Source organism: Petaurus breviceps, unplaced genomic scaffold, assembly GCF_028583685.1.
Source record: "Petaurus breviceps papuanus isolate PSGF00001 unplaced genomic scaffold, PetGlider_PUasm1.0 185, whole genome shotgun sequence".
Taxonomy (NCBI): Eukaryota; Metazoa; Chordata; class Mammalia; order Diprotodontia; family Petauridae; genus Petaurus; species Petaurus breviceps.
This window is the reverse complement of record NW_027185797.1, coordinates 34,327,964-34,341,463: the sequence shown is the minus strand read 5'-3', so window position 1 is coordinate 34,341,463 and position 13,500 is coordinate 34,327,964.

Here is a 13,500-nt window from a genome sequence, read left to right as displayed (position 1 = left end):
TTGTCATACTTTCACTAAGCATGCCTTTGATTTCCTGTAGATCATTCTTATAATGTTTTTTTTAGATATAGGAAAGTGAGCAGAAATAGGATTTCAGTAATTTTAATAAACTAATACTTTAATTATATATTTTTCTCCCTTGTACATTCCTATCTTGCTTTATTTCCAAAGAAAAAAAGAATTGAAGAAACCACTTCAATGTTTCCAATAATAAGACAAGTTCTATGAGTAAAGAGTCTACAATCTCAGTATATTCAAATGGAAATCACCACAAGTACTGTAGAGTTTCCCTACCATTCTATTTTTTTTATAAAAGAACAGCTGATAGATGCCTCAAAAGAAAATCAATTGAATTGTACCCATATAACATGTATGATTCATACAAGATACAAGTCACCCCAGTTCAGTTGGTCAGTCTTATAAGAAGGGAAATTAATTCTATGAACCTATAAACCTCATAGAAACAAATGATATTGCATCTACCTAGAGCATAGGACTTAGAGAATATGTCTGAAAACTTGATTACAGTAAACTATATTCACTCAGAAACATATCTTTTTTTTTTTGCCTTTTGGAGGGCAATTGGAGTTAAATAATTTGCCCAAGGTTACACGGCTAGTTTTTTTGTGTGGGTATTAAGTGTCTGAGCCCAGAACCGAACTCGGGTCCTCCTGACCCCGGGGCCGGTGCTTTAAAGAAACATATCTTTTTATAAACAAATTGGGGGCCAATCATTTGGAATAAATTGCAGATGAAAAGTTTCAGCATCAGCTAATTGAAAAAGTTTGAATATATATCCTGATCAAGAAAAATTTTTAACATATCAATATTCAAACTCAGGTCTTCCTCCAAGTTCAAAATCCAAGTGCAGGTCGTAGAATCAGCTCAAACCCTAACTGAAATCCTTGCTGACTCTGAGACCATGGGCAAGGCATCCAATCAGTCTGAACGTCAGTTTTCACACCTGTTAAATGGGGATAATACTAGCACCTACCATACAAAATCAAATGAGAAACACACACACACACACAGTCTGTCAAGTGGAAAAGAGATTAAGAGTTGTTCTATTTGGGTCCAGAGGATAGAGACCTAAAAGCCATGTAATTGCAGAGAGGTGGATTAAGTTCAGATGTAAAGAAAAACTGCACCACTTACTACTGCCCCAAAATGAACTGGACTGATTTAAAGAATGGGTTACTCTTACTGAGAGATATTGTAACAGATACTGGATGATTGCCCGTCAGGTTGCTTATGTTTCAGAAAGGAATGATGTTTAGCTACTGGGTGGATTGGTTAGCCTCAGAATTCTCTCCTAATTCTGAGAAAATGGATTTCTGCAAAGGCAATATAACCTCTAGAATGAGTGTTTGACCCGGGTTATAGAAACAAACCCTGAATCTTCCTAAAGTAGCATATTCATTATATGTGGATGCACAGATGTAGATACTACTTTTTAAAATAGTTTTCTATTTCCTAACTATGCTATTATATTGATTTGTCTGCAGATTTGTTATTTTGTTTTTTTGTTAGTGTTGTTTTGTTTTTCCTTGAGGAAGACTGGTGTCCAGGATAATTACAGCTGACATTTATATAGAACTTTACAGGCATTATCTCATTTAATCCTCACAATAACTTTATGATGTGGGTGTATTATTATCCTCATTTTACAGGTAAGGAAACTGAGACTCAGAGAAGTGAAATGACTTTCCCAGGGCCACACATTTGGTAAATGTCTGAGATCAGATTTTTCCTCATCTCTTTCCATCTCTATGACACACACTTAGAATGCTGCTCTTGGAGGAAGACCCAGCTTTGACTTTTGCCTCCATTATTTACTATCTATGCCATTTCATCTCTGTGAACCTCAGTTTCTATATATTTCAGAAGGGGCTAAACATAGTTGCAGCACCTCTCTCACAGGGGGTCTACAAGGTTCAAACACACTAATGGACATACATTGCACCACTAACCTTAACATACTATGCAGTGTTGGCCCCTAGCTCTTATTCTGAACACATCTGATTTATATCCTTTGCTCCCAGGCTATCAGTTTAGAAGTGCTATCCCCTTCAATTAAATATTGCCTTTCCATGCCATCCCTAATCACATAACCTCAGATCCATTACAACCTCTCCTTTGCACTAGATCACATTCTGAAACAAATACTCATTCTTTCACTGATCTGACCTCATTCACAACCATATGGGCAGGTCAAAGAAAAGGAGGACCTACTCAAGATGAAATCAGTTTTGAGACATTTCCAAGGCCACTGAAAATTAGTCTGTTTTCTGTCCATATTGGAATCTTTCCTCATATTGTTATAGTTACAGTGTAAGAATGTAAACACTTAGTAAGGAGTCAAAGGTTTGTCCATAAATATAACCATGTTCTCTGACCCCTGGATGTTTCTAAGATTCTTTTCATGCACAGATCAGGGGAGACAAGAATCCACATTTCTTTTGACTACTTTGTTTCAAGTGAGAATAAGAGGCTCTGTGTTGTATTTTATTTTTCTTATCCTATATAGAATTCTGATATTCTAGTTTTTGGTGGCTTGAGTACAATCAACATTCTTCTCTATTTAAATTTCTTTTATGGTTGTTTTATGGGATGAAATTAATATTTGTTCTATTGCTATGCATGCAGGGGAACCTTCACGAATGATGGCAGCAGCTGCTGCCAGAGATGGACTGGGCTGCCTGTCGAGTTTTCCATCTAGCAGCGATCCCCAACATGACCTCCTCTTCTAGAGTCACACTTGAGAGGCCACAGAAAAAGAGCCAGAGGAGTTTGTGAGCTCTTAAAATGTACTTGGGAGAGTATACTCACTTGAATACCCATTGGCGCAAAACCCTAAAATGAGGTATAATTTTAAGATCGGAGCATTCATGATCTTCTCTTTTGAGAACAATTTTAATCCTTAGATAGGATACAAAGCATCTTCTGATACTTTTTGGAGGGTGGAATATAGTTTTATTTTTGTCAAACTAATAACATAGACATATAGTATATTATGGTTGGGGGGGATGACATCTATCGTGATGAGAAATTTAAGCTATTTTTTTCTTAAAATTCTAGGAAATTGAAGATATCATCATCAACAGCAATAGTGCCTGACACATAGTAGGTACTGAAATGGTTGTCGATTGACCTAGGAACTGAGTCAGTTGGCTCCTGTCAAGCCCTCAGTACATGCACACATTTATCAGAGATAAAAATAATATATAATTCATACCAACTGTACTCTCCTTTGCCTAGAGAAATTCTCCATATATGGAACTAGTAAAAATAAAATAAATCTGGGCTAAATTCATCTGATGTATTAACTAGGATGACAACCTTTGAAATGCCATCAAAGCAAATACGTGTGTTGGGAAGCTCTGTAGAATGTATGAATCAGAGAGGCTTTGTTTATGTCTCACATGTAGGCATACCACTAAATAGAATTTCAAATTTTCCAACACTTGGTCACCAAGTGACAATGAATTACTTCCAACTAGTTAAACACCTCCTGGGTTTTCTTAGCCTACCAGGGAAGGGGATCCTCTATGAACAATTTATAGGAGGCAATGGATAAAAGTACCATAAGAAGGGAAACATTTTTTTTCTACTTCCCCCATACCTTTGAATGTCCCCCTTCCTGGAATGAACTCACTCTTCTCCTCTGACTCTTGCATTTCCTAGCATCCATTATGACAGCTTGGGAGCTACCTCTTTTTCAATGCCTTTAAGCTCTTATTACAGTTCTCTGACTCTTACACTTTATATTATTTCTATGGGCATTCATTGAACCACTGCAATACAAATTGAAGTTCCTTGAGGGCAAGGGATATCACCTTTTTCTCTTTGTTCCTCTAGCACATAGCATAGTTCTTTTCACACAGTGAAAACTTAATAAATATTTATTGAATTGAATAAATGGATGTGGGGAAGAGCTCCATCACTGGATGGAGAAGCTACTCCAACGATATCACAGATGCAACAATATATACCGATATTTGTGTGGAAACATTCAACTTGGAGCTCAATAATCATTGGGTGTCTACCTTTCACCTGGCTGTCTGTTCCTGGAGTTCCTCTTTATTCCAGGTTGAGATATAACTCACAGATCTTGACATCTACCATGCACCACACAGAAGAGATATGGGCCATTCATTCCCTTTTCAGGATGAGAAGTGTCACATTTGTGAGACACAAAGACTTGGATTCTCAGCCATGCCATTTATTATTGTATTGTGGGAACTGGGACAGAATTAACTAAGAGTGACCTGAAGGGAACAGAAAATGCATCCTCTGACTTAATGGCAGGCTAGGAAAATGAGGCATCAGATCACTTATCTCCCTTATTCTTGCCAATTCACTTTGGACAGATACCAAGTATGGATGAGGAAAATATGAATCTCAAGGCATTTCATGGAAGTCAATGGATGTCTTGGGAAAACAAGTCAAAGGCAAAGGATAATTCATGATGGCATGCCATGTGGCCCTACCTCTGCTCTACAAAGCCTAGATTTACGCCAGAAATTTGGGCTACGTGATATACTACAGAAGATTATGGGAGTGGAGTTCATTTCAGCTAGCAGATTCTGCAGGCTCTCCTCCTTTCCTGGTTTGATAGCATGGAAGAACTCTAGCCTCAGGGCCTTGATAAATCCGTTATGAACACATCCAGGACCAGGTAAATTCTGACTCTGCTTCTTGTTTCTAGACATTCTTCATTGTCTTTATCTACGAACCTTATGAAGCCTTCTGTTGGATATGTGAATTCCTTCACAATCTGATTGCAGTCTACCTTCCTGAACTGATTGTACAATACCACCCTTCCACCTTCCCTGCACTCCAGCACATGTGCTAGAATCCAGCTAATCTGGCCTGGAGGATCTTCCATGTACATGGCAGTTTAACCTCCACCTTCAGTGCCTTTCATTTCCCATCAAGAACATGTTCTTTCTTGATCTTCACCTCTTTGAATCCTTATCATCCACCATTCACCTTGTATTACTTTCTTCAGGAATCTTTCCCCCATCCAACTGTCATTTTTTCTCCTTCCTGATTACTTTTTTAGGTATTTCATCATCTTAAGGTTTAGGAAAGAGTCCCTGAGGAGCAAACTGGCTTTTTAAATATCACAGAGTAAGGCAGTAGAAAAGTTAACAAAACATTTTTCTGATTTCTAAGTCATAAGAATTTCTATTTCTATTTTCCTGTCACCTGCTTCCCTCAGGGTTAGTACTGAGGGAGAAATCTGCCACTGTTGAGAAGAATTTTTCCTAACTACAAAGGAGTAGCATGTGTGATGGCATGAGGGATTGGTGTCCCAGATACCTGTACTAGCTCTCTCTCTCCCTCCCTCTCTCTCTCTCTCTCTCTCTGTCTCCCTCTCTGTCTCTGTCTGTCCCTGTCTCTTTCTCTCTGTCTCTGTCTCTTTGTCTCTGTCTGTCACACACACACACACACACACACACACACACACACACACACACCGAAGGATGAGAGAAAATGCCCCAAAGGGTTCTGTTGGAAAAGAACTACTGACTTTGGAGATATGTATATGTTAGCCCTCAGTCTAATGCCTGACCACCCTTCATTATTTTGTTTTCTGTTTTTTCTTATTCTTGAGGCAGCATGGCATACTGGATAGTGATGACAGCTGCCATTTATATAGAACCCAAGTCTCCTGCCCCTGAATCCAGTTCTCTACCCACTTTGCAGGCTGCTTCCATGTGTGTGGACCAGGGAGTAAGGCTTTCCTTTCAGAGACCAGAAGGAGTACAAACAAGAGGTGGGCTTGTGCTTAGTACAGGAAAGAATATGGATGGACAGCTCACCTCCCCCCCCCCCAAGTGGCCTGATTAGACTGCCTTGACGAGCAGAGATGCTAAGGGAGATCCCACCTTGGGCGGGAGGTCGGGCTTCGTAGTTTCTAAGGCCCCTTCTTATGGGAACAAAGAACAAGGATGAGGCGTTACCACGGGCCTTTGTTTATCTCCGCGTTCTTCTAGAAAGGGCCCCAAAGAGAGAGAACCAATGAATGCTGACTAACGGCTCTGCCAGACGCATCATCCCCCAAGGCACAGGAGAAGATGCCTGGCTAAGCACGGCCGTTGAGACAGTCCTGGGAGAGCAAAAGAGACACTGAGTCCCTCTCATGACTCTAAGAAGGATTCACACATGTTGGAGCCATTTAAGTCGCCCTCTTTCTGCTGGCTCCATGTCCTCATTTGTGAGGGAGTACTTGTGCCATGATATCCTTGGTTTTGGAGCGAGTTTGTCCTCTATTCTAGAGTTTCTCATTTCTTGTTAAGTTGTATCTGTTTCATTGATATGCTTTGACATAAAATTCTTTATCAAAGCATCTCTTTAATATTCATGCATAAAACTGGAAAAGCGAAATATTGTTTCTGTGAAATATCTAAGAATCTTCTCATTCCACATGGCTGTAAGCAGTGGATTTGGGTCAGGAAGACCAGACTCAAATCCCATCAGTCACGTTTCGCATAAAGATGAGTAAGTCACTTATCATGTCTGACAGCTTTCTTGCATGTGAAATGGGGCTGCAAATACCTGATAATAGCTCTCCACTATTTAGGTTCACTAGTATCCTCAAACAAGATAATGCATGTAAAGTCCGAGGTCAACGTTAAAGAGCTATATAAATGTGAGTTATTAGAATTTGGCACAGCTGATTCCTTGGAAGACTGGGCACTTTTTTGTCTCCTTTGTTAGACTGTCACCCATATCCAAAGATTGACACACCCCAGGTCTCCACTCTGTTATATCTTCTCTTTCTACATACTAACTTGGAGAGCTCATCAGCTCTGCAATTTTCAAATCATATATCCAGGCTTCACCTCTGTCCTGAGCTTCAGTCTTAAATCTCCATTTATCTTCTGGATATATCCAACTGGATACGCCAGAGACAATGCAAATTTACCATGTTCAATGAAAAAAAAAGAGTAATATTTTCCTCCTCTCCAACCCATCCTGACCTTCCCTATTTCTTTCAAGAACACCACTATCTTTTCAATCACTCAGGTTTCTAACAAAAATTTTCGAGACTCTTTATTCTCAATACACTCCTGTTCATTTATTTGTCAAGACTTGTCAATTCTACCTCTAAGAACTCCCAAAGTGTCAGGACTACCCATGTTTTTGGATGATATCTTTGCACGGCACTTTTATTTAGTATTGTTGTCTGCTACATGGTTCTCTATGCTAGGCTTGTACCTGAGTTTTGTGTCAGATCCCTGCTGTTCCTCCAGTGAGTGTCCTATCTCAGAATCTGCCAGACTCATTCTCCATACTGAACTTTCCATTGGATTTTGCCACCCCACTGGTCTTGGGGTCACTGCTGGAAATGTCTCCTACCAACTTCTGTCTTCATTTATTTAGAACCAGTTGCATGTTGGTTCAACTTTCTTTGGGGGATTCACAGGAGGACACAGAGTACAAGTAGCACCAGATGAGAAATAATGAATAACTTGTGATCTATACCATTTCAAGGAATGGCCCCCATCTAAAAGATTAAGAATCCACTAAATTATCAAAGTAAACATTTAAAGTTATTGATAATGTGTTGATTCTTTTGATAAATATTCTTTCATAAATATTTATAGCAAATATTTATCCCAATCTGTTTCTCATTTACCCTGGAAGCATTTTTAATGCCAAAATCTTTAGTTTATACATTTTGCCCTTCATAGTCCCTTCTATTTCAATATATAAATTTCCTCTTCACTACAATTCTTTTTTTTAAAGCAATTGGGCTTAAGTAACTTGCCCAAGGTTACACTGCCAGGTTTTTTTTTGTGTGGGTGTTAAGTATCTGAGGCCAGAACTGATCCCAGGTCCTCCCGACTCTGGGGCCAGAGCTCTTACTCACTGTGCCACCTAGCTGCCCCCACTACAATTCTAATAGATAATTTTGTTATAACTTTTATATTTTAATATTAAAATCAACTGCATTTTTAGAATGAGATATGAATCTAATTCCATCATCACACATGCAATTCTCCAGCCAGTTTATAATAAATTATAATTCTTTTCCTTTATGACTTAGGATTTTTTAGATGTTAAAAAAAATAGTCTATTTTGTGTCTTTGGTACTAATTTTGAACTCTATTCTGTGTCATTGATTCCATTTCTCCATTTTTATTAATACTGTATGGTTCTGATAATGACCCTGTCTCCCTCTTTCCTTTGTTCCATAAATCCCCTTGATATTGTTTTTCTATGAACACTGTCATCATTTTAGCTACTTATAGGAAAGAGTTTGTTGACTGGCACTGCACTTGAACTATATGCCAATTTTGGCTACAAATGGTACTTGATTGATTCATCTTAGCCATGCTTGTGTGTGATCTAACAATGATGAAGAATATGTGACATTACTATAAATAGTATCTTTCACTGTTTAAATTCTAGTTTTTTGTCTGTCAGATTTAGAAATGCTAATGATTGCAAAAGGATATCTTAAATCCTGAGCAGCTTGCAGGGGATAGAGCACAAAGCCTGAAGTCAGCAAGACTCATCTTCCTGAGTTCAAATATGGCCTCAGACACTTATTAGCTGCGTGACCTTGGGCAAGTCATTTAATCCTGTCTGCCTCAGTTTCTTCATCTGCAAGGTGAGCTGAAGAAGGAAATGCCAAACTACTTCAGTATCTTTGCCAAGAAAACCACAAATGGGGTCACAAAGTGTCTGAAATGAGCAAACAATAATAATCTTAAATCCTGTTAAAATTGTTTATTTTTAATTCTATGATTATCCATTGAAACTTTTCACATTTTCTTTCTTGAATTAAACTGCCAACCTTTCAAACTCTACTGCAGAGAGTACAACTCCAATGCTCTGGCCATGTTGTTCAAATGCCAAATGTATGCTTGCCAAAAATATTATTTTATGGAGAACACACACAGGGCAAGTGATCACATGGTGGTGAGAATAAGTGATACAAGGACACTGTCAAGGTCTCTCTTAAGCACTTTGGGATTGATTGTGTAACATGGCACAGGAATTCCCAGCATGATGTGCCTTCATCAGAGAAGGGGCTGGGTTCTATAAGCAAAGCAGAATTGAAATAGCTCAGAAGAAACATGAGATGCCCAAATGTAGAGAATTTACCCCAAATGTTCACATGGACTATATGTGCCTGACCTGTGGTAGAGCATTGTACTACTCTGATCAGCCACAGGTGGACACTGTTGGACACACCATGACTGAACTCTAACAGAGATGTCATTTTGGTCCTCTGTGAGAAAGGACAACAACCAACCAATTATATGTGTGCATGTGTGTGTATGTATGTGTGTATACATGCATGCATGCATGCACTGTGTAACTTCCTCATTGGAAGGAAAGCTATGACAGATCTGGATACCCTACTAAAAAGTAGAGACACCAACCTGCCCATAAAGGTCCACATGGTCCAAGCTATGGTTTTTACCAGTAGCAATATATGACTGTGAGAGTTGGACTATAAGGAAAGCTGTGCACCATAAAATTGACCCTTTCAAATTACAGTGAAGGAGAAGGGTTTGAGAGACCCCTGTACAGCAAGGAGATCATATCAGGTATTTACAGAAATTAATTCAGACTTCCCGTTGGAAAGACAAATGCTTCAGCTGTAGCTTAAATACTTTGTCCATCTAATGACAAGACAGGACTTCTGGAAAAAGACCACAATGCTGGGAAAGACTGAAGGCAAAGGAGAAAGAGGTGGCAGAGGATGAAATGGATAGTGCCATGGAAGCAATAAACATGAGTTTGGACAGATTTGGGGAGACTGTGCCAGATAAGGGACCTGGCACGCTGTGGTCCATGGGATGCTGAAGAGTCTGATATGGCTGAATGACTCAACAAGAATAACACTATAACTATATGACCATTGCCAACCATTTTCACATTGTACCATAAACAGTTCTCGAAGGATCTAAATTGCGGAACAGTTACTGATATTCACATGTAGACAGCTTCCTCACAGGAATTCTTTACACTCGTGAAATATCAAATCCACACCCAAAACAAAACTGAGTAACAAGTATAGAACTACATGGAAACTAGTCAATACACTATATGATGATGGTGGTTGGAAGTAGGAAACCTAAATAAAAGACAGTGATAACAAAATCACCTATCAAATCTCTGTGATAAAGATAAAGTAGTTTCTTGTAGAGAAAATTACATTGCTCAGTGACTTTATTGACCGGGAAAAATATAGATAAAATGTGTACATAAGAGTAGGAAAAGAAACAGAGTAATAACCCAAAGGGAAGTAAAACAAATTGTAACATTAGAGCAAAAGTAAATTGAAAATGAAATAATACTTTAATTGATCAAACTAGTAACTGCTTTTGTGAGACTAATAAAATTGATATATCAAACAAATATTTTAAGAGAAAATACCAATCCTCAAAATTACAAAAGAAAATCTTTAAAATATTATAAAATACAAAAGAATATTATTCAAGAACATTACATATAGCGATAGACTGACAAATGAGAGATATGTAAGGAAACTTTATTATTTACAAAGATATAAATTACTCAATCTGAAATGAAATTAAGTATTTGAATAGACTAGTCTTAGAGAAGGAAATAATATATCAATAGAGAATGACATGGCTGAGACAGATTTACAGCTGGCAACCTTCAAAGCATCAAAGAAAAAAATTGTTATAAAGATTATTCATTAATGAATCTTGAAGCTTGGATCCTGGGTGACTGGGAAGATAGTGGTATCTTTGGTAGCAATAGGGAAGTTCAGAAGAGAAGAGGCTTTGGTTAACCAAATGAGTTCTATTTTAGATATGTGGAGCTTAAAGATGTCTGTGGTATGTCCTACTTGAGATACAATAGGCAGTAGGATATAAGACTGCAGAGATAATTTGGGATTAGGTCTATTGGTCTAAGAATCAGAGACCTAGAGATCATAAATGAATACTTAGGAATCAATGCAATCACAAAGCAAAATAATATGGAGGAAGAAAAGGAGGACCCTAGAGAAAGCCTTGGGGTTAGTAAGAGTGACCTGGATGAAGATCCAGTAAAGGAAGAAGAGTGGCCAAAAAAGTAAGCAGAGATCTGGGCTAGAGTAGTGTCATTAAACCCAGAGAAAAGAGAGTATCAGGGAGAGCAGAATGATCAACAATAGCAAAGGTCCTTGAGTTGATAAAACAATAGATTACTAACTATAGTCATTGACTGATGAGTCTTGTGTGTCCAATGTATTCCACTGATGCATTACTCTATTCCTCAGCCAGTACCAAGTAGTTTTGATGACTGCTGCTTTATGATGCAGATTAAAATCTGGTATAGCTATTCCACCTTCCCTAGCATTCCTTTTCATTAATTCCCTTGATATTCTGGACCATTTGTTCTTCCAAATGAATATTGTTACTATTTTTTCTAGCTCTGTAAAGTAGTTTTTTGGTTAATTGATTAGTATGGCAATAAATATATAATTTAATTTAGGTAAAATTGTCATTGCTATTATATTAGCTCGACCCAGGCACGAGCAATTGATGTTTTTTCCAAATAGTTAGATTTGATTTTATTTGTGTGAAAAGTGTTTTGCAGTTGTGATCATATAGGTCATGGGTTTGTTTTGGCAGGTACATTCCCAAATATTTTATAATGTCTACAATAACTTTAAATGGGATTTCACTTTCTATCTCTTGCTGTTGAATTTCATTAGAAATATACAGGAATATTGAGGATTTATGTGGGCTTATTTTATGTCCTGCAAATTTACCAAATTTATTTATTGTCTCAAGTAGTTTTTTACTGATTCTCTAGGGTTCTCTAGGTGTATCATCATATCATCTGCACAGAGTGATAGCTTGGTCTTTTCTTTGCCTAATTTGATTCCTTTGATTTCTTTTTCTTCTTTAATTGCTACTGCTAACATTTCTAGTACCAGAATGAATAACAGGGGTGATAGTGGATACCTTTGTTTCACCCCTGATATTATTGGAAATGCTTCTAGCTTATCCTCATTACATATAATACTTGCTGATGGCTTTAAATAGATGCTATTATTTTCAGGAAGGCTCCATGTATTCCTATACTTTCTAGTGTTTTTAATAGGAATGGATGTTGTATTTTGTCCAAAGCTTTTTCTGCATCTATTGAGAAAATGATGTGGTTTCTTCTAGTTTTATTGTTGATATGATCAATTATACTGATGGTTTCATTAATATAAAACCATCCTTGCATTCCTGGAATAAATCCTACCTGATCAAAGTATATTATTCTTGTGATAAGTTGCTGTATTCTTTTTGCTAATATTTTATTTAAAATTTTTGTTTCTAAATTCATGAGGGAAATTTGTATACAATTTTCTTTCTCTGTTTTATCTCTTCCTGAATTAGGTATCAGTGCCATATTTGTGTCATAAAAATAATTTGGTAGTACTCCTTCCTCACTAATTTTCCCAAACAGTTTGTAGAGTATTGGAATCAATTGTTCTTTAAATGTTTGATAGAATTCACTAGGAAATACATCTGGCCCTGGAGATTTTTTCCTAGGGAGTTGCCTGATGACTTGTTCAGTTTCTTTTTCTTAGATGGGGTTATTTAAGTAATTTACTTCCTCTTCAGTTAATCTTGGCAACTTATATTTTTGTAAATATTCATCTATTTCACTAAGACTGTCAAATTTATGTGTATATAATTGGGCAAAATAATTCCTAATTATTGCTTTGATTTCCTCCTCATTTGAGGTAGATTCACCCTTTTCATTTTTGATACTCATTATTTCATTTTCTTCTTTCTTTTTTATCATATTGACTAAGGGTCTATCAATTTTATTGTTTTTTTTTTCATAAAACCAGCTCTTAGTTTTATTTATTAGTTCAATAATTTTCTTAATTTCTATTTTAATTACTTCTCCTTTTGTTTTCATTATTTCTAATTTAGTATTTAATTGGGGATTTTCAATTGTTCTTTTTCTAGGTTTTTCAATTGCATGCCCAATTCATTCCATCTGATACAATCCTTCTTTATAACCTGACTAATGTCCAATGTGAAAGTATTTGTGGATCCTGTACTTGATTGTATGCTGCCAAGGGGTGGGGGGGAAGAAGGGAGAGAAAATTTGAAACTCAAGGAATTGTAGAAGTGAATTTTGTAAACTAAAAGTAAACAAATAAATTAATAAAGACCAAAAAATTTAAAGAAGAAAAAAAAAAACAATAGCAATGGCTGCAGGGATGTAAAAAAGGATGAGTATTTGTTAAAAAGCTATTTGATTTGGCAATGAGGAGATTGTTGGTAACTTTGAAGGGAGAAGTTTCAGTTGAATAATGAGGTTGGAAGTCAGTAAGGGGGGGACAGAAAGGGGGGAAAGGGAGGAGTGAGGGAGACAGATGGAGAAAGTGAAATAAAAGGAGAGAGGGAACAAGAGTGGAGGAAGAGGGAGAGAGGGGAAAGAAGGGAAAGAGAGGGAAGAGAAGAAGAAAGAAAGATAGGGGGATACCTATGAAGTAGGTATTATTACTAT